This window comes from Halichoerus grypus, chromosome 2 (genome assembly GCF_964656455.1).
Source record: "Halichoerus grypus chromosome 2, mHalGry1.hap1.1, whole genome shotgun sequence".
NCBI lineage: Eukaryota > Metazoa > Chordata > Mammalia > Carnivora > Phocidae > Halichoerus > Halichoerus grypus.
Window position 1 is genome coordinate 157,838,636 of NC_135713.1, and position 20,762 is coordinate 157,859,397.

At 39.0% G+C, this 20,762-nt stretch overlaps 1 pseudogene; it reads right to left on the reverse strand.

Moving 5' to 3' along the window:
• Window positions 1–1,137: 1,137 nt before the first annotated feature.
• On the reverse strand, window positions 1,138–1,231 carry LOC118551038 (U6 spliceosomal RNA; annotated as a pseudogene).
• Window positions 1,232–20,762: the final 19,531 nt, after the last annotated feature.

Here is a 20,762-nt window from a genome sequence, read left to right on the forward strand (position 1 = left end):
ACTTAGAATGAAGCCTTCTCCTCCAGCTTCCCCAGCAACTGTGTTCTCCTCCCAAGGCTCACGGCTCCATCTTTGTTTTGGGCAAGGCCCGGGGCAAGCTGCAGTGAGCTGTGTGGCCTCCAAGATTTCCCTTCCTGTCTGCTCGGATGTTGAGAGAGGCCTCAATCATAATAACCAGGAGGGGAAAATTTAGAGGGAGCCTGTGGTTCTAATTTGCTACAACAAATTATTCCTAAATCCAGTCCTCCGTGTGGGCACATTTCAGTGGTTCCCAAATGGAAAAAAAAAAAAGGAAGAAAGAAAGTGGAATTCTTATCTGGGTTTGTACAGTGGTATGTGACACATGAGTTCCAGTGTTTGTAACTTCTGCAAAGACAGAAACTCTAGCCTGGACTGTCTTCCCCCTCTTTCCCAAGCATCTCAATCCTGTTCATCTTTAAACACTCCTGAGGAGCTTACCCCCAACCCCCAGTCAGAGGAAATCTCATCTTCTGCAGATTTTCCACAGCATGTTGTGTACGTGCCTGTTTCGGATAAATTTCATCGCAGGTTGCTTTTTGTATCATTGTCTTCTCCACCAGATTGGTTAGCTCTCAATGGCATGTTCGTCTTTACATTCGTCCCAGGGTACTTGCTGTGACACCTGTGAGTTGGCAGGTGGTGGGTTATTTGTGGAGGGAACAGATGAACAAACCCATCATAATTCTCTTGCTCATCATATTCTTCTCCTTGTTGGAGGGAAGCAAACCGTGGAGAGCAGCGCCTCCCCAACCCCCGCCCCCCCGCCCCAGAGTTGGAGAAAACTTTAAAGAGAATAAATGAGTTAAGCAGAAGCTTAACCAACTGAGCTACCCAGGTGCCCCTTTGATGCTTCAGAATCATTGTCATGGAAGTGAATCTGGCCGTGATGAACTTCATTGTTAGTCTTCATTCTAGAAAGTTTTGTTTCTCCACTCCAAGATGGCTCTTTCCAATAAAATTGAAGGTTTGAAAAGGCCCAAAATTGATTCTCTGGATTTATACTAGGAGCTCCTAGAGAGCCCAAACCATCTTGTTTATTATTCCCCCTGATGCACTTGGCCTCATCCCAGGCAACTGTAGGCCTTCAGTAAATATTTAATAAATTTCTGAAAAAGCACAAGAAGGTAAGAATTCATTTTAATGTATGTCATCCGTGTTCATCTTCTCTGCATCATTCCAATTTTAGTAGATGTGCTGCTGAAGGGAGCACTCATTTTAATGTATATTTGACTCCATCTGATGCCAAAATGTCAGTAACCCAAAATTTTACTTCTTAGTCATTAGTGTAGGTTCAATCTAGAGGATCAAAGAAATGAAACTAAAAAGTTGGCAAACATTTTGATTACTAGTAGGTTAGAATTATGACAGCGGCAGTAACAAAAAAATAAATCTACTAACAAAATTGCAGTTGGTTCTGTGGCCTTATGTAGACATAGCTAAGTAGAATTGTTCTAGTGAATAATGGATGTGGGGTGATGGCCATCTACTGTTTAATGGTTTTCAAACTAATGTTTAAAGGGAAATGAGTGGTTTATACCAGAATCCAAATCATAGAGTTCTCAGCCAATAGTATCTATGAGTGTTGATCTTGGATTAGTGATGGGAGCACATTAACAAGAAGGCTGAAAGATTATATTATCTTTGTGGGTTAAACAAATAGATTTACACAGCAAATTTTTTTTTTTTTGTGGAATAATAAGAGTAATATTATATATGGATAGTGAGAAAGACATTCTATTTGGAGTCTAGAGACCTGGATCATTTTCTTGGCCCTGTAAGGAACTAGCTCCCTCCTCTGGAAACCTCCAGTTCTGTTCAGTTGTAGTGCTTGGAACTTTATTATAGTTAATTGCATAAATATTTTTATTCCATTACCTTTTCAAGGTCAGAGGCTCTCTTGTTTATCTTTGAATCCCCAGTGATTAGCAAAGTGTCTGGCACTGTGAGTGCCCAATGCATATTCAGGGAATGAATTGAAATGAAGGGATCCGATAAGATCATTAATTTCTGCTTCTAAGGGTCTGAGATTTTTAAGATCAGACAAATTCGACACACATGCAATTTAAACCATGTTCAAAGATTTTTCAGAGGGAAACCACAGAGGGATGTTGGTTCAATTTTTTTCCCTCCCGGGTGAAGAGTGTAGCAATTCAGTCTATAAGCTTTAGAGATAACAATAAAAACCATCAGACAGAAACGCCTATAGGTTTCCAGTATGAAAAACATAACCTCAACCCAACAGTATTCAGCTCATCTCTTTTCCCTCATTACCGTAGGCTCTGGTACTGCTTCCTTTAGGTTGCATATGCCTTCCTGACTATTCTAGTTTATCTCATATATTAAGATTCTCCTTCTCAACTTGGGCTATCCCAGTGTTTTTGGTTTTGTTTTACTTTTTTAAAAGATTTTATTTATTTATTTGAGAGAGAGAGAGAGAGCACAAGCAGGGGGAGGTGCAGAGGGGGAAGCAGGCTCCCTGCTGAGTAGGGAGCCTAATGCGGGGCTGGATCCCAAGACCCTGGGTTCATGACCTGAGCCGAGGGCAGAAGCTTAACCAACTGAGCCACCCAGGTGCCCCTTTGGTTTTGTTTTAAATATCCTTAATATCTCTCCCACTAAAAAACAACAACAAAAAAACCAGATAGATTTTGGATCCCACATCTCTATCCATCTCAGCCATACTTTTTCTTTTCTTTTTTTTTTTTTTAAGAGAAAGAGAGAGAAAGAGCGCTCATGCAGCTACATGCGGGGGTGGGGATGCGGGGGTGGGGGGGTGGGGAGGGGCAGATGGAGAGATAGAATCTCAAGTAGGCTCCACACTCAGCCCAGAGCCCTATGTGGGGTTTGATTTCATGACGCTGACATCATGACTTGAGTCGAAATCAAAAGTTGGATGCTTAACCAACTGAGCCACCCAGGCGCCCCTTCTTAACCAACTGAGCCACCCAGCCACCTAGACTTCTTTTTTTAAATTTTATTTTATGTTATGTTAATCACCATACATCACATCATTAGTTTTTGATGTAGTGTTCCATGATTCATTGTTTGCATATAACACCCAGTGCTCCATTCAATACATGCGTGCCCTCTTTAATACCCATCACCAGGCTAACCCACCCCCCACCCCCCTCCCCTATAGAACCCTCAGTTTGTTTCTCAGAGTCCATCGTCTCTCATGGTTTGTCTCCCGCTCTGATTTCCCTTTCATTTTTCCCTTCCTACTATCTTCCTTTTTTTTTTTTTTAACATATAATGTATTATTTGTTTCAGAGGTATGGGTCTATGATTCATCAGTCTTACACAATTCACAGTGCTCACCATAGCACATACCCTCCCCAGTGTCTATCACCCAGCTACCACATCCCTCCCACCCCCCACCACTCCAGCAACCCTCAGTTTGTTTCCTGAGATTAAGAATTCCTCAAATCAGTGAGATCATATGATACATGTCTTTCTCTGATTGGAGCCAAGGTGTCCATCGACAGATGAATGGATAAAGATGTGGTATATATATACAATGGAATATTATGCAGCCATCAAAAAAACCCCAAAATCTTGCCATTTGCAACAACGTGGATGGAACTAGAGGGTATTATGCCAGCTACCCAGACTTCTTGAGAGAGTTGTCCATACATACTGTCTCCACTTTCTTTCCATCCACACTCTCTATCTTTTTCAGTCTGCCATTTGCCCTCCATCATACTAGTTAGGGTAGTGTTTGCTAAACCTATGATTGACTTGTTGCTGAAATGAACAGAATTTTAATTACTCTTTTTCAGTCTTCTTTTCAGGCTCATTGTTCTCAAAAATATCCTCAAAATTGGGAATTCCTTAAAACTCAATGCTAAGTCCAATTAGCGTCTCACTTCATACCCTCACTATACTATTCCAAGCCCACGTTTTCAATTATTTCATAAAAAATGACTCTTCAACTCACACTTCCAGCCCAGATCGCTCATCCCTAATGCCCTTTTGGTTGTTTCAAAGGTATCAAGCCAAACAGGTGCCAAACAACTCCTATCTCTCCCTGCCACTAAGAGTGATGATCCTCTTTCAATGTTTTCTGGTTTGGGGAAGGGTCCAGACCATATATCCAGTTATAAAATTTATACCCACTCACTGCTACATTTAAATCCTTCACCAAATCCTATTGATTTTTATCTCTCTAACATACACAATCTGCTATGTCTCTTCATCTCTGCTGTCAACACTCTCGTCCAAGCTATTATTATCTGTTTCCTGGACTACTTATTGCCTTCAAAGTGGTCATCCCCATCGTCTCTTGCTTTCTTCCAACCCAGTCTCCAAAGTGTGAGCAGATGGATCTTATCAAAACCACCATCTGCTTAAATTTTTTATCCTACTTATGAACACATCAAGGGCTTCCCACTGCTCTTAAAATGAAGAATAAAATACTTAACAAGCCTTCATAACTGTGCAGCATCCAGCCCCTACTTGGCTGTCTGCTGCATCTCCCACCACTTTTTCTCCTCAGGCTTAATACCCTTGACCCTTGACTTTCTGTTTTGTCCAGTATATCTATTCTTCTGTCTCTAATCGTAACACTTTATGATGACACGATGGCAGTTGTTTGGAAACTGGCTCTCTGTGAAAACAACGCACTCCTGCCCCCACACACACACCAAAAAACAAGAACAAAAATAAGATCCCTGATCTTGTAACATTTGCCCATGTCCACAGTGTAAATATTCTCAACATGACATCAACTGGTTTGCAAAATTCCTGAAAATTCAGTAACCTGTTCTTGTGAGCCACTACACACAACTACAGCTCTTTCCCCGGATTGGATTCTCTACTCCTGTTGCTGTAAAAGTGTCTTCTTAATTTGGAGAGCTCAACTCAATCATTACTTCCTCAAGGAAGCTTTTCTTGATCTCCCTGACTAGGTTCAATCCTCCTACCAGATGTTCTCTGAGCCCATGCAATACCTCTTTATGGCACTTATCACATTGTACATTTACATTTATTTGATTAATGTCTCTCTCCATGAGTAGACTTTTAAGCTTCACGAGTAGGAAGAACAGGTCTGCTTTTGATCAACATTGAATCCCCAGGGCTCAGCACAGTATATGGCCTAGAATAAACACAGAGTGAATATCTGTCGAAAGAATGGTCAAAATGGTCTTTTGGCATAGAGATCATCTTGGTTTATGGATGTCAATTTCTGCAAGCATCTGGAACAGAAAATTTTGAAGCAGGGTCACTAAAGTACTCACTGTGTGCTCAGATATGGCATCTAACAAATCTACATCTAAAAAAAGTTTGGTGGAAGGGGAAAATCATAACTGGGTTGAATCCAGTTCCTTGAGTTTGACTGATAAATTATCCTTAGTTCGTTGCTTATTCTTCAGATAAATTATAGTTCCTCTGATTTCTGTTCCCTCCCCTCCTCCTCCCATAAATAGAAAATCTGGGTTCAAAGGGGAAAGGACATGGCTGATGGGACCTCTTGACAGTAGAGGAGACCACTGGCATCAAGCTGCCCTTCAAAAGTCCACTTTTATCGGTCCTTGCGCCACACAGCTTTATCAACTTCCCATGGTCCCCGTAGAGGGTGACATAAAGTATAAAACTCCTGTGGCTCCCAGAACTCTCCCTAAGCCATTTCAAGACTCTTTCCACCTCAAACTGGAATGACCTTAGACTCCATTGAACACATTTTGAACTTTCTCTATGCATTTCCCGTGACATACGTTCACTTGTAGTGTTTCTTCCCAAATCTTATTCCAAGCTCACTTCCTCCTGAAGCTTTCCTTCTATAGTCTAGCCCATGGGGACCAAACTCACAGAGATGTGGCCAGCTTTGGTGTTAATTCAACACTGATATCTGTGTAGACTGAATTCTCAGATGTGCCTTTAGTTGGGCAGTGATCTTGGGCAGGTGACACCTCTCTAGTTTGGATTCCCGCATCAAGATTGTGTGTGAGTAGAAGAGTAAGGTGGGAAACCAGATGCTTGTGTGGCCTCTAAAAGTCTTCTTAAGACTATGCATTTAAGATGCATTTTGTAGCTTGTAACCCAAAGATCATGCACTTTTTAAAGCACTGAACTATTGCACAACATTTCTAAATAGATTTCACATAAACATCTAAATTCCTGGGTTCTTTAAAAACACATTTGGCAATACTGTGATGGCGTCTCCATATGGCAACAATAGGTTGGAGTGAGTGACTATCCCATTGGATGAGACCTGTGCTTTCCAGTGTCCCACATCCCTACTGCACTTTTCTTAAGCTGCTGGGCACCTGTAGACACTGAGTTTCAGGTTTTGGCTTTAGGTACTTCCTTACACCATTTTTTATACTCAACTATGATTCTTGTATTGTTGGTTAATGATTTACAAATCAATGACTGTTTCCCCAGATACCCTATAATTGCCTTGAGGCCAAAGCTTGTATCTCATAATAATGGTGGTTAACACTTTTGAGCTCTTGCTATATGCCAGGCACTGTAATAAGCACCTCACATGTATTAACTCATTTGATCGAATTTCTTTAATCCCTACACCAGCTAGGAGAATGTAGCTGCTGCCAAATGTACTTGTGGATTATTTCATAAACTACTTGGCAAGGAGTCAGATTGGAGTTAGGCTCCCTGTGTTCAAACTGTGCTCAAATTCTACTTTCCCTATAACTGCATAACTTTGAGAAAATGCCTAAGCTTCCCACCCACCCGAATATTAAGGTCTATCTATCTATCTATCTATCTATCTATCTATCTATCTATCTATCTATCATCTATCTATCTATCTATCTATCATCTATCTATCTACCTACATATCTATCATCTATCTATATTTATTTATCAGTATCCTTTCTTTGACATACGATTCTCGTCAAATAAAGTGCTTAGTTCAGTGAGTTTTGACAAACATTTGACAAACACATGCATTTATGTGGCTTCCACCTTGATCAAGGAATAGAACAGTCTCATCACTCCTAGAAATTCCCTTGTGTCCCTTTTCAAGCAATACCCACCCTTCCTTTGATTTATACCATTTATACCACTACCGATTAGTTTTACTTCTTCTAGAACTTTATGTAAATTGAATTCTACAACATGATTTTTGTATCTTATATTTATATATGTTTTTTGGCGGGGTTCTTTACTCAACATGTTTTGAGACTTATACATGTTGTAACACATATAAATGGTTGCATTCTTTCTTCTTTTTTTTAACTATTTTTATTTATTTGACACAAACAGAGAGAGAGCACAAGTAGGCAGAGCGGCAGGCAGAGGGAGAGGGAGAAGCAGGCCCCTCACTGAGCGGGGCTCGATCCCAGGACCCTGGGATCATGACCCGAGTCAAAGGCAGACGTTTAACCAACTGAGCCACCCAGGCGCCCCATCTTCTTCTGTTTTTTTTTCATCACCTAATAGTATTCCCTTCCATGAATATATGACAATTTGTCCATCTGTTAGTGGATATGTGGGTTATTTCCAGTTTGGGGATGCTATAAATAATTCTATAGTTTATGGAATAGTTTTATGGAAGCTCCCTTTTTTGTGGTTATATAATTTTCCCCTTAATTTTCTCATCTACCAAATGGGACCCAAAATAATACCTACCTCTTACCATCTTCTGAGGATTAAATGTGAACATGCATTAAATCCATAACACAAGCCTCAGCACATACAGATTCTTACAATTAATTTTATCTATTATTGTTTTACAAAGGGCAACTGAAACATGATTTTGCTAGGTACCCAGAGAGGTTAAGAGTTAACTCTTTGATTTGTCTACAAACGAAAACTAAAGCACATCATTTCAGACCATTCTTTTTTTTTTTTTTTAAAGATTTTATTTATTTATTTGAGAGAGAGAGAATGAGAGACAGAGAGCATGAGAGGGAGGAGGGTCAGAGGGAGAGGCAGACTCCCTGCCGAGCAGGGAGCCCGATGCGGGACTCGATCCAGGGACTCCAGGATCATGACCTGAGCCGAAGGCAGTTGCTTAACCAACTGAGCCACCCAGGCGCCCCATTTCAGACCATTCTTTACTTGAGATCATTTGAACTGCACAGATACTTACATTTGAATTATCTGGATAACGTCTGCAGCTCAAATTCAAAGGTATTGAATTTTGAGTTAAACTCAAGTCACACGAACACATGCAAAGTTGAAGGGTATGCAAAACCAGTAATTGAGAGAACTTGTTTATAAGAAGAACTAAAGCAGCCTCATACAAGAAGCTCAGATAATTTTCTGGACTTAAAATGAATCTTATGGGATAATGTTTTGATAAGTTGAGTAGAAGTGAATTAAGGCCATGTGGGAGTATATTTTCCGTAAAAGGGACTTGAATGTTTAAATCTAATGGAAAAAAGATGCTGGTGGCAAATGCATTTAAAGCTCTAACTCACAACTTGTAACAGTTGCATAAACATAAAGGCCAATACTGCTCAATTTCTTCCCAATGACTAAAATGCTCTCTCTCACCTGCCCCTTCACTCATGGAGACAGAATGAAAGCATACTTTCCGTGTTGGCAGCAAAACTTAGTGTGACGTATTTCACCCCCTCGGTGACTTTTCAATCATTTGCCTCTGTCATTGTGTCTACTCAATACTCTCAAAATTTAACATTCTAATGTGTCCCACGTGCCCTTTACTCCAGCAGGTTCTCAGAGCCGGGCAGACTAGTAGGTAACGCAGGCCACCATTTCTTTAACTACCTTTGGGATGACCCTGTTGAAAAGAATTACAGAAACTTACACTGTTCAGTCTTACATGTATCCATTACCTTGTTCTTGACAATGAAAATTACTGGAAATACCTGTTCTATGTATACATGGCCGAGTGGGTTAAATGGGGTCTAATAAAAGTGAAAAGGGTTTTTTTAATTAATGAAAAAAATATTTGCTTTATACCGAATACAGAAATGGTACTGTTTAAGATAGTTCTTTACCCTCTTTGAACTTACCATTTAGAAGGAAGCTAAGTCACATGTACATAAAAACTATCTAGCATAAGACATAATGGGTGAAGTTATGGCCAAGATTTTTCCTATTTTCTTCATTCCCATCAACATAAAAGGCATCTGTAATGTCACCTTTCAGATAAATTCATATTAACATTTTTGTAGGTTTCCTCAAATTCCTATTTTTTTGTGAGATTTTCACATATTTGTGATCAACCATACCATGCCTGTTTTCACTGAATATTAATAATACTTTCTGATGCAGTTAAACCCCTTTTAAAATGCAGTTTTAATGGCTATACTGTTTGTGTGTGTCTACTAAATTCTCTTTATTTTTTTTATTATGTTATGTTAATCACCATACACTACATCATTAGTTTTTGATGTAGTGCTCCATGATTCATTGTTTGTGCATAACACCCAGTGTTCCATGCAGAGCGTGCCCTCTTTAACACCCATCACCAAGCTAACCCATCCTCCCCACCCCCCTCCCCTCTAGAACCCTCAGTTTGTTTTTCAGAGTCCATCGTCTCTCATGTTCGTCTCCCCCTCCGATTTCCCAAATTCTCCTTAAATATTTCATTATTGTTGGGCATTTAGGTTTATTTCCCATATTTGATCATTATAAATAATGATCTTCTCAGATATCTTCTCAGACAAAGCATTTTTCTGTGTTTTCTATTAGAGCCTTAATCTTTCAGATATCTTGCCTTAAACTGCTTGCACCAATTTGCACTTCTGTAACCAATTGAGTACCACACTATCAAAGGCAACAGCTCTTAGAGTAGGAAATCTTGACTAATCTGGTAACTGGATATGATTTTGCATCGGTCTTAGTTTCTACTTCTCTGATTAATAATGAGGATGAATAGTTTTCATGTTTATTGGCCATCTCACATATTACATTAATAGTTAGGAGGTCACTATTTTGTTCAACAAATGTGTATTAAAGTCCTAGTGTGATAGCCAAAATGTGGAGGCCACCCAAATGGTCATTAACAGATGAATGGATAAGTAAAAGGTGGTATATCCACACAATAAAATATTATTCAGCCCCCAAAAAGGATGAGGTCGTAATATGCACTAAAACATGGGTGGATCTTGTAAACATTATGCCACTTGGAAGAAGCCAGTCAAATACAAAAGGTCACATATTATGATTCCATTTATACGGAACATGCAGAATAGGCAAATCCATAGAAACAGAAAGTAAGCTACTTGTTTCCATGGGCTGGGGGAAGAGAGCACTGGGGAGTTTCTGCTAATGGGTATGGGGTTTATGGTGTGATGAAGATGTTCTGGAATTGGATAGTAGTGATGGCCGCATAACTTTGTGAATATAGTAAAAGCCACTGATGGGTACACTTGAAAAACAGGAGTTTTATAGTATGCAAATTATATATCAGTGTTTAAAAATTATCGTGTGCCAGGCATTAGGGAAGTTTTGGGGGATACCAGATGAATAAGATGGAGCCTATGGTTCATTGGGGGAAGATACCTGATCATCTAAGGGTACAGAAATGTGCATGTAACTAGGTCTTGCACTATTTTAAAGGTCAAACAACCTCTCCAGACTAGCGTGTGGAAGGATAGTTAGAGGCAGGGATATCCTTTGTGGGTTTTCCATGGATTCTGTGATTTGGGTTCTAACTTTGTCTCCTTTGGGAAATAGGACTTTTGGGTTTGTTTCCCTTGATTCAATGAACTGGAAGGGGGTCAAATCTTCACTGCATAGTGGGCTATGTTCTACATTTAGGAAATCTTCATTTCTGCGCCCCCCCCTTTATTATTTACAGCACGATATCAAACTAGGGAGCATCTCCCTGAGAGTATCTTCGTACCTCCACACCTTACTCGGATGGAGAGTAGTTGTTCTATCAATACTGTTTAAATTTTACTCAAAAAATAAATAATTCAGGGCACCTGTCTGGCTTAGCTGGTAGAGTGTGAGACACTTGATTTCAGGGTTTTAAGTTTGAACCCCACATTGGGTGTAGAGATTATTTAAAATAATAAAATCTTTTAAAAATAATAAAAGGAAATAAGTAATTAAATAAACAAATAAATAAAATTAAAGTGAAAAGTAAATAATTCATCCATCATTTAATCTGTTTTCTCGGTAAATGTGAAATAACTTTGGCCAAGTCATTATTTTTTTTTTAATTTTGCTTCATTTCATATAGCTCTATGGTTTGTGAATTCTGCCTTAATGTTAATTATGTTGAACGTGTCCCATGACCTGTAAAATGGGAAGGATTAGGTCAAGTTGGATTTCCCAAGTTGCTCAGAAACATGGCTGGATTAGGAAATGGTGAGGTTGATGCTCAAACCTGGCTTCAGTCCGCTATTCCTGTCTACTCCCTCTACTCTTCAAGAAGTTGTACAATGTTAAGCAAGTCAGACCCTCTGGGATTCAGCTATTCATCTGAAAAATGTATAATTCACCTGCATTATCTATGTCACAGAGTTCCTTGTAATGACTAAATGAAAAATAAATGTGATATCATTTTGCAGAACAGAAAGCATTCCATAAGCTGGGTGGTCACTGACGACATCATCATCAATTTATCATTCTCATAAATATTTTTTCAGATGCAAATTTCTTTCAGTCATTCAAGCAGAATGGCAGAAATGAGATTAGGGCAGAAAATTATTTTCTCTTCTTTCTCAAACCAATACCAGTTAAGGCAATATTGGTCACCTTCTTGGGTTATGACTACAGAGAAATATTACACTGAACTCATTTGCTTAAATTATACAGTAAAATATGTAGGAGAACAGAGTGGTTTTTATTTCTGGGTGGATTGATCATGTGTTGGGCTGATTTATCTGAATGTACCACAGCTAGGCTAGGCTGTAACCTCTAGGCAGTGCACATCTCATTATTCTGTAGTGCCCCATGAAGGTTTTCTGGAAAATGAGGCTGAGTTATGGCTGGTCCTGGCAGGCAGTGTCATTTTCATTTGCTGTCAGTGAGTGCTGGAGAGTGAATAGTCACAAGGGTACTATATTTTGTGTCATAAGAGATTGCCCTGTGATAAATGATCACTATACAGCGATTGGACACCAAACTAATCAGTCACTGGAGGGTGGTATTGACAAGCACCCATCACCCTGGTAGTTATGAAGCAGGGAGAGGGCTGAAAGAACCTGTACTTTACAGCTCTTTTTAATAGCAAACCATTACCTTTGGATGGGAGAAGAGGAGGCAGCAGGATCTGCCACCACCTTTGTTGGGTGACATGACATCAAAGACTATTTCCTAGACTCTTTGTGGAGAAGACATCCCAAGATGCTAACACCACCGTGTGGAGATGGTTGACTACATGAGGAATAGAACCAAGAACATTGGGCTACTTTGCCTGACTGGAGGAGACGGCTTTATCGGAGAGGGTGGGGATTTCAGGCTGCACTTTTAGAGTCCAGGTAGAAACTCCCTTTTCACTTAGTTTCTCAAAATCAGTAGAGGATGCTCCCTAGAGCTTGTCTTAAAGGAAGATGTCCCAATGGCAAGTGGCAGTATGGATTTCCCATTCCTTTTCTACTGAGATGGCAGGTCACAGATGTTTTAGGCTTTTCTGACCCATAACATCACCATCTTTCCTCTAAGTTGGTGCTTGAAATTCTTTAATTACAGAATCATTTCTTTGTGAACATTATTTCTCTATTTCTCCTTGAAAATGCAAATGCTAATGATTTAATGAGAATGAGAACCTTTTTTTTTTTTTTCTGCAGGAGAAGAGAATCTGAAGTCTCAAAAGCAATGAACATAAAGGAAGAAGGAGGGATGGTGTGAAAAAGAGAAGGGAGGAGTGGAGTGCCCCAAACAAACTTTGCTTTCTTTCCATGCCTTCTAGCTGAGCCTGCCCAGATTCCTTCCATTGGAAGAAGATGGATTGACAGGTGTGACCTTCTTGGGGCGGGAGGATAATTGGAGGTAGGTCTGAGCAGCTCCCACTTTCCCAGCCACACCCTGGAAAGGACAGCAGGCGGGTATAGGCTGGCCTCACCCTCTCTAGAGGTTGCCTTCCAGATTCACCCTGAGAAGGCGGAAAGAAATGAGCACCACGGATCAAAGGGACCTCCCTGGTTTGTTTCACCTAAGGTAATGAAGCCGTTCCCACAGCCTTCACAGAGTTGCTCTAAGTTCTTAATTCCTTAATCAGCATGAATAATGATCCATGTGACCCTCCTTCAAGGATTAGAGCTGAGCAGATAGATGAAAGGCTGTGCCCATTTCAGAGTGGATACTGGAATCAGGAGACTTGTTTTATTAGATTACAGCCTTTGTTTTATTAGATTACAAAATGTGTATTCATTTTATACAAATTGGAAACTAAAAAATCATTTAAATTAACTAACCAGCACCTTGAGATAAATATGATTGATATTTTGATGATTCACCTTGAGGACTTTTTCCATGTGTATGGGTACACATGTATTTTTTCAAAAATAGAACATTTTACAGTGTGCTTTGTGACATAATTCTCTCCCTTACCTTATTATATACATACTTTATGTAAAATACATATCAACACCATCTTATTAAGATATACCCATTACACCTTAATTTTAATTTAGTTAATCGATTCCACATTATTGAAGAATTAGGTGTCTTTCCTTCTTTCCTCCCTTTCTCCCCATTATCTATCTGTAGCTATGTAGCTATCTATTGCTATTGTACATTGAGCTGCAAAAACACTCTTGAATATAAATTATATGAGCACGTCATTATTATTTCTCTAGAAATGAGAGTCCTAGATAAAATGATCCATTTAAGGTCCTTAATCTCTTACACGCTTTACATTCCCTTCATCAGACTCACAGTGCCCAGTTCCTTAGAGTTTAGGACAGTCGTTTTCAACCCTCACTACTCACTGAAGTCATCTGTGGAGATTTTAGAAAAATACCAATGGCTGGGCTGTACCACAGATGAATTATAGCAAAATTTCTAGGTGAGGGGCCCAGGCATCGGTATTTGCAAAAGGTTCTCCAGGTGATCCTAATACACAGCCAAGGTGAAGAAGGGGACTGGTCAAGGGGCAGCCTTATTTCTCCTATTCCATGTCCATGGCAGACATCATCAATGGAAGCACTCGTTTTGAGCCTAAACTCTGCATCTCCATCCTTCTCAGCAGGGTGCTGCCGACAGAACTAACTACTGACAGATCTTGATCTGAGAGGAAGTTGTTGGGATTTTCTATGACTACTGATTTTTGTCTAGTTATCCTATCAGTTTTTGAGAGAGTATTAAAACTTCCTAGGTGTGGGGCACCTGGATGCCTCAGTTGGTTAGGTGTCTGCCTTCGGCTCAGGTCATCATCTCAGAGTCCTGGGATCGAGCCCTACGTTGGGCTTCCCTGCTCAGTGGGGAGCCTGCTTCTCTCTCCCCCTCTGCCCCTCCCCCTGCTTGCTCTCTCTCTCTCAAATAAATAAATAAAATCTTTAAAAAAAAAAAACTTCCTAGGTGTGATGATGGAATTATGTATTTCTCCTTTAATTTAATTCTGTCATTGTGTACTTTATGTAGTGGCAAGCTTGGTCATTAGGTACATACGCCATAATGAGTCTTATGTCTTCCAGCTGAATTTATCTTTTTCTCATTTTGGAATATTTCTCTCAATCACCAGTAATACTCTTTGTTTAGAAGGCATCTGTTTGATTTAATATAGCCAATCCAGTCTTCTTATGCTCTTATAGTATATACATTTTCACCCACTTGTTTTCAACCTACCCATGTCTTCCATATCTCTTGTAAACACTATTTCATTGGATCTTGCTGTTTTAGCTATTCTGACAAACTCAGACTTTCAATTGGAATTGATGTACGTCTACCATTTTATTATTTCTTTTCTGTTCATCTTCTCTGCTTTATTGTCCCTCTGTTCCTCCTTCATGACTTCTTTTGGGTTATTTGAATACATTTTTAATATTCCATTTTAATTTATGTATCAGCTATTTGGCTATCCTCTTTTGCATTCTAGTTTCAGTAGTTATTTGTAGAATTACACTATACATCCTTAACTTTGCACAGTTTAGTTAGAATGAGCATGGTTCCACTTTTCCAACTGATATAAAACCAAGGCATGGAGAGGTAAAGGGACATGCACAACGCTATTAACAATGACTCAAAGATAGACTATCTTATAGGGCACTTTGCTGGATTCACTGAAGGAGGAGGTCTGAGCTAATAGGTTGGGTGCCAGGAGGCTGAAGTCACAGATGACTTCAATGAGCTAATAGGTTGAGTGCCAGGAGGCTGAAGTCACAGATGACTTCAATGAGCTAATAGGTTGGGTGCCAGGTAGGCTCCAATCTCAAATCCAGAGAAATCTTGTCCTTCATTGTCCACTTTCACAGAGATTGTGGACAGAAGGACTGAAGCCTAACAGCAAGTATTTGGCTAACGCAGCTCCTTTTTAGTTCTTACAGGACTGAGTGTTATATTTGATGAGAATGTATGTTCTCTCCTTTGCAAATGTCAGTGCCTGATCCCTAGCTCTCGTTTCTCAATTTCATAGATAGAACATTTATTGTTGAAGTGGAAGCTAATGAAATCCTCCAGGCAAGTTTGGGCGTTTATTATGGGAATTGTATTTAAATCCCCCTTCTTGGGACACATTTTCCTCTGTGGGTTGTCTTCTCCTGAGTGAGGGGGATCCAGTTTAGGCATAAGGGCTTATGGTAGGATCTTAGTAACAAGAGGTCAAGCCTGCCATTTCAATTAGCACTTAGCTAATTCCAGCCCTGGTTTCCTTCCCAGAAAAAAAAAATGCAACTTGCTCTCAAAAAGTCTGTAGACTCGAAATCTCAGAGTTGGTTGCATCCCTGTGGACAGCAGAGAGTCTGCCTTTTCACGGGGCTTGGCTACTTAGGAGGGTCAGAGTACTCCCTGCGGCTGCTGGAATGTTACCCAGTTTGTGGGCTATTCTTCAGTCTGTTATTACTACTCAGGAAGTTTCATAGAAAGCTGTGCCTGTGGTATATATAGTTTCCCCAGGATTCTTTTCCTTGGGCTGTGGTTAATACCCTTGAAAGCCATGAAATATGAAAAAAATAAAAAATAAAAAAATAAAAAACATGCATCTTCAAGATGGACTAAATGAATTACAGTCAGGCTTAGGAATACTTCTGCAATATTGAAGTTGCTTTAATAAATGATTGAACATTAAGTGAATTCTAAGCATCACCGTTAGTGCAGGTGACTTTGATCTTCAGAGTGGACTACTGGGGCATGAGGTAGCATGGACATCCGCCACTAATAGGCTGTGTGCTGGTCAAGCTTCTCTGGGCTTTCATGTCCTCATCTGTAAAATGAAGGGACTGGAGGTAATCACTTTGAGTTCCAGTTCTGTGTCTAGCCAAGATGCTGGACTCAACTGCAGGATCCCCATGCCAAGAGTGATCTTGAAGAGACCAAAGAGGAAAATATAAAGAACAGGAGGAAGCTATAATAAACTCTGGGATGATGAGGTGTGTGTGTGTGTGTGTGCGTATAGGAAGTTGGCTGGGAAATAATAAAACAGGAAATAATTACTAAAGTTCTTCTGCTGTTCATTGCCATTGCCTTGGGACAAATGTCTACCTCCCTCCTACCTGCTCTCTCTGATCTCTGGCTCAAGAGTCCTTGGGAGTCAAATTAGGGCAACACTGAAGTCCAGTACTTGTGAAAGCCCGAGGAGAACAGACTCATGCTAGTTGGCCACCACAGTAATTCAGCCCCAAACAGGCTACATGCTCCCAACAGAAAAAAAAAGGAACAAGAAAACAGAAAGGAACTGAGAAGAAGTATTGGGTGTGAAAACTAAAATAATTGAAATAAGTCAAATAATAGATTTAACAAAGAGCAGGGAGGGTTCATTGGAGGACCAGTTAGTGAATTAGAAGACACACTCAGGTTATCTCCCAGATGGAAGAAGAAAAATAGCAAGATGTATAAAATAAGAAGAAAACCCAAGATACATGGAGGGAGGAGGTACAGTACTAAAATCCAGATAATAGAAGTCCCAGAAGTAGAGAGAAAATTTTTAAACTAATAATAATGCGAGGAGAAAAAGTGATAGAGATAAATTTTTCTTGGATTAAAAAGAAAAGAAACCCATGAGGAGTTATAAGAAAAACCCCACACCAGATACCTTATTGGCTGCCTCTAAAATATCAATCAAAAAATATCTAAAATCTTACAGAAAGGGGTGCCTGGGTGGCTCAGTCAGTTGAGCATCCAACTCTTGGCTTCAGCTCAGATCATGATCTCAGGGTCCTGGGGTCCAGCCCCGGGTTGGGCTCTGCCCTCCATGGGGAGTCTGCTTGAGATTCTCTGTGCCTCTGCCTCTGCCTTCCTTCTCTAAAATGAGTCAATAAATCTTTTTTAAAAATAAAATAAAATCTTACAGAAAGAGTTGATTACCTTTAAGGAATACGATCGACATCTGACTTTTCAGCAGTGACACTAGATACAAGACAACACAAAAGGGCATTTAGAAAAAGTGACAGAAAGACAACACAGACCATCTAATGTTATAGCCAGCCAAATTGTCACTCAACCATGAGGGCATGATATAAAATATTCTCAGGCAAAGAAGGACTCAGAGATTTTGTCACACAAAGATTCACATTAAAGACTCTTTTGAATGAATTTCTTTCCAGAAGTAGGAATGTGCAACAAGATATCTTGCAAGAAATTTAAGAAAGAAGCCAAATACCTTGGTAAGCCTTCTTCTTTCTTTTTTTAAAAGAAAACTAATACCAAAAAGAAAAAATAAACATTATCCATAACAACTCAGAGATAAAAGTTTAGATATCTACATGATATCAGATTCGGGAAAGAGACCAAAGACTATGAGAAAGTGCTGAATCCCCTGGATTCTTAAGCTACATAATAAATATAGGTACCACTGGTTTTTAAGTAAAAGCAATTAAAAAATAACAGGGAAAAATGGGACAAACTGAAAGAAGAAATTAAGTTGGTAGAAATAGTTCCAAGTAGAACAGTAATTACTAATTTAACAGGTAAACCAATCAGTTAAAAAAAAAAAAGCAAAACAAAGATTTGCAGATTAGAAAACTAAAAACAAAAGCAATACTCAGAGTCACGCTGCTTACAGGAGATATATCTAAGCAGAAGGGCACATGGAGGCTATAAGTAAAATAATGGAAAAAGATATGTAAAATAAAAACAGAGAGTATCCCACAAGTCATTACTTGAAGCTAACATAACACTGATGCAAAAGCCAGGCAAAAAACATTACAAGAAATGAAATGGAAGTTACAGGATATATGTGTGTGTGTGTGTATATATATATATATATTTTTTTTTTTTTTCCCAGAACAAACATACTAAATGAGGAAACATTAGGAACATTTTAAAAGATTTTATTTATTTATTTGAGAGAGAAAGACAGAGCGCACGAACAGGGGGAGGAGCAGAGGGAGAGGGAGAAGCAGACTCCCTCCTGAGCACAGAGCCCTACACAGGGCTCAATCCTAGTACCCCGGGATCATGACCAGAGCTGAAGGCAGACACTTAACTGACTGAGCCACCCAGGCACCCCTAGAAGCATTTTTTAAAATCAGGAATATAACTTTGATGCACATGACTATTTAACATTGTATTGGGCGTTCTAGACACAGTGATATAAAATAATGAGGCATGAAAATATAAAAGAACGGGAAAACTCATCATTTGTAGAAGTATGTTCTACTACATAGAAAACTCAAAAGAATTTATAAATTACTAGAAACAATGAGATAATTTAGCAATTTGGCTATATATAAGTCATATACAGCAGTCAAATTTCAAAACATCAGCAACAAACAATTAGAAACATTATTAAAAATAAGTCAGAATTTACATAGGATCAGAGGATACGCGACATCTAGGAATAAAGCAAACAACAGATTTGTAAGATATCTACAGGAAAAACTATTAAAATTTTATCTTATTTTATTATCAAAATTATTAAGAGATATTAAAAGACCTAAATGAAGTAATGTACTATGTTTATTGATAGAAATGTATTATTAATATTGTGGATGTGCAAATATTCCCAAAAATATTCCCCAAGATAACCTTGTGGATTCATTGCATTTTCAAACAAAATATGAATAGAGTTCTTCAGATTAATGCATCATTTGGGCAGGATAAGTCTAAAATCTATATTGAAGTGTAAAGGACCAAGAATTATCAGGATATTTTTGAAAAAGACAAGCAGTAAGGAGAGACTTGCCCTACAGTGCAATAGGACTTTTTAGGAAGTTATAGTTGTTAGGGCAGTGTGGCATCAGCTCTGGAATCAGTAGAAGAGAAAACCAAGAAACAGGCCCACATGTACATGGTATTTTGGTATTAAAAGAGGTGACATGTCAAATCAATAGGGAAAGAAGATACTTGTAAATAGAGCTGGAAAAACCTGGTTATCCATATGGGGAAAAAAATATCCCTACCTCACACCGTATACAGAAGTCAACCTAAAACGCATTAAGGGTTCGAATGTCACAATAGAACTTTAAAATACTTAGTAGAAATTATAAATGTCATTTAGACATTGGGGTAAGTATGATTTTCTTAAACAAGACACAAAAAAATTTACTATAGAAAAAAACTGGCAAATTCGCCTAACAAAAAATTTAAAAACTTTGTTCCTTAAGCTACACTTTTAAATGGGGCAATAACTTATAAGCTAGGAGAAGACATTTGCAAAACACAGAAAGCATTAGTATCAAGAATAAAGAATTTCTATAAATAAGTAGTAATACAGCAAATAGAAAGATGGGCAAAAGTCATAAATGAGCAATCATCTTGGCCAAAATTTATAAGGCTGACAGTATCTAGTGTTGGAGAAGATATAGATCCATAGGTCCCATGATATGCAATAATTTTAAGACATTTGTTCCCAAGGTTAAACATGCCTATACCCGATAACTCACCAATTCCACACCTAGGTGTATACTCAAGAGAAAGAAGCATACAAGAAAAATATAGAATGTTCTTAGCAGCACTGTTTGCCATAGCAAAAACCCAGAAACAACTCAAATACTGATATAATGGAATAGTAATAGCCACCCAAATGAGTAACCATAGTAACGTGCAACCATCTGGATACGTCTTAGCAATAGGCTATGAAGTGAAAACAGTGAGTCCATGAAGATTGTACATAGCTCCATATTCTTTTTATGAAGCCCAAAATGATATGTATTCATAATATCCTTAGAGATACATATAGGTACTGTAAATGTACATAAAAGGGAAAACAGCAGCAAGATGAATACAGGATTCGGGTCGAGGATTACCTCAGGTCGGGGAAAACAAGGGGTAGGAAGGGAAATTTTCATGGCTGTATGTAGGTTACTGCCCCAATCCTACTTTTTGTTTGGGGTGTCTGGATCATGAATGCTTATTACAGCATTATAAGGGAGGGAGGGAGGGAAGAAATAGGAAGGGAAAAAAAAGAAGAAAAGAGAAGACAAAAGAAGGACAAGCTCATTAAATACTGCTCTGTGCCTTGGTATCTCAACAAGTGGGAGCACTCACAGTAGACCCCCAAAAATCTCCCTGCAGAATGTCACTCATTAACTCGTTCCCCAGACTTGTGGGCTCTGCTTAAATCTGTCCTGATTAGGGATATTAAAGAAAACCTTGATGTCTCTGGAGGCATGCACGTGTGTGAACAACTGCCAAAAACAATGGCACATCACCAGCATATATTTAGGAAACACACACACGAATAGGTATGTCTTGTGTGCGGAACAGAGAAACCCTCCATGATTCACATTCTTCCCCTCCTTTATCTTGCTCTTCTC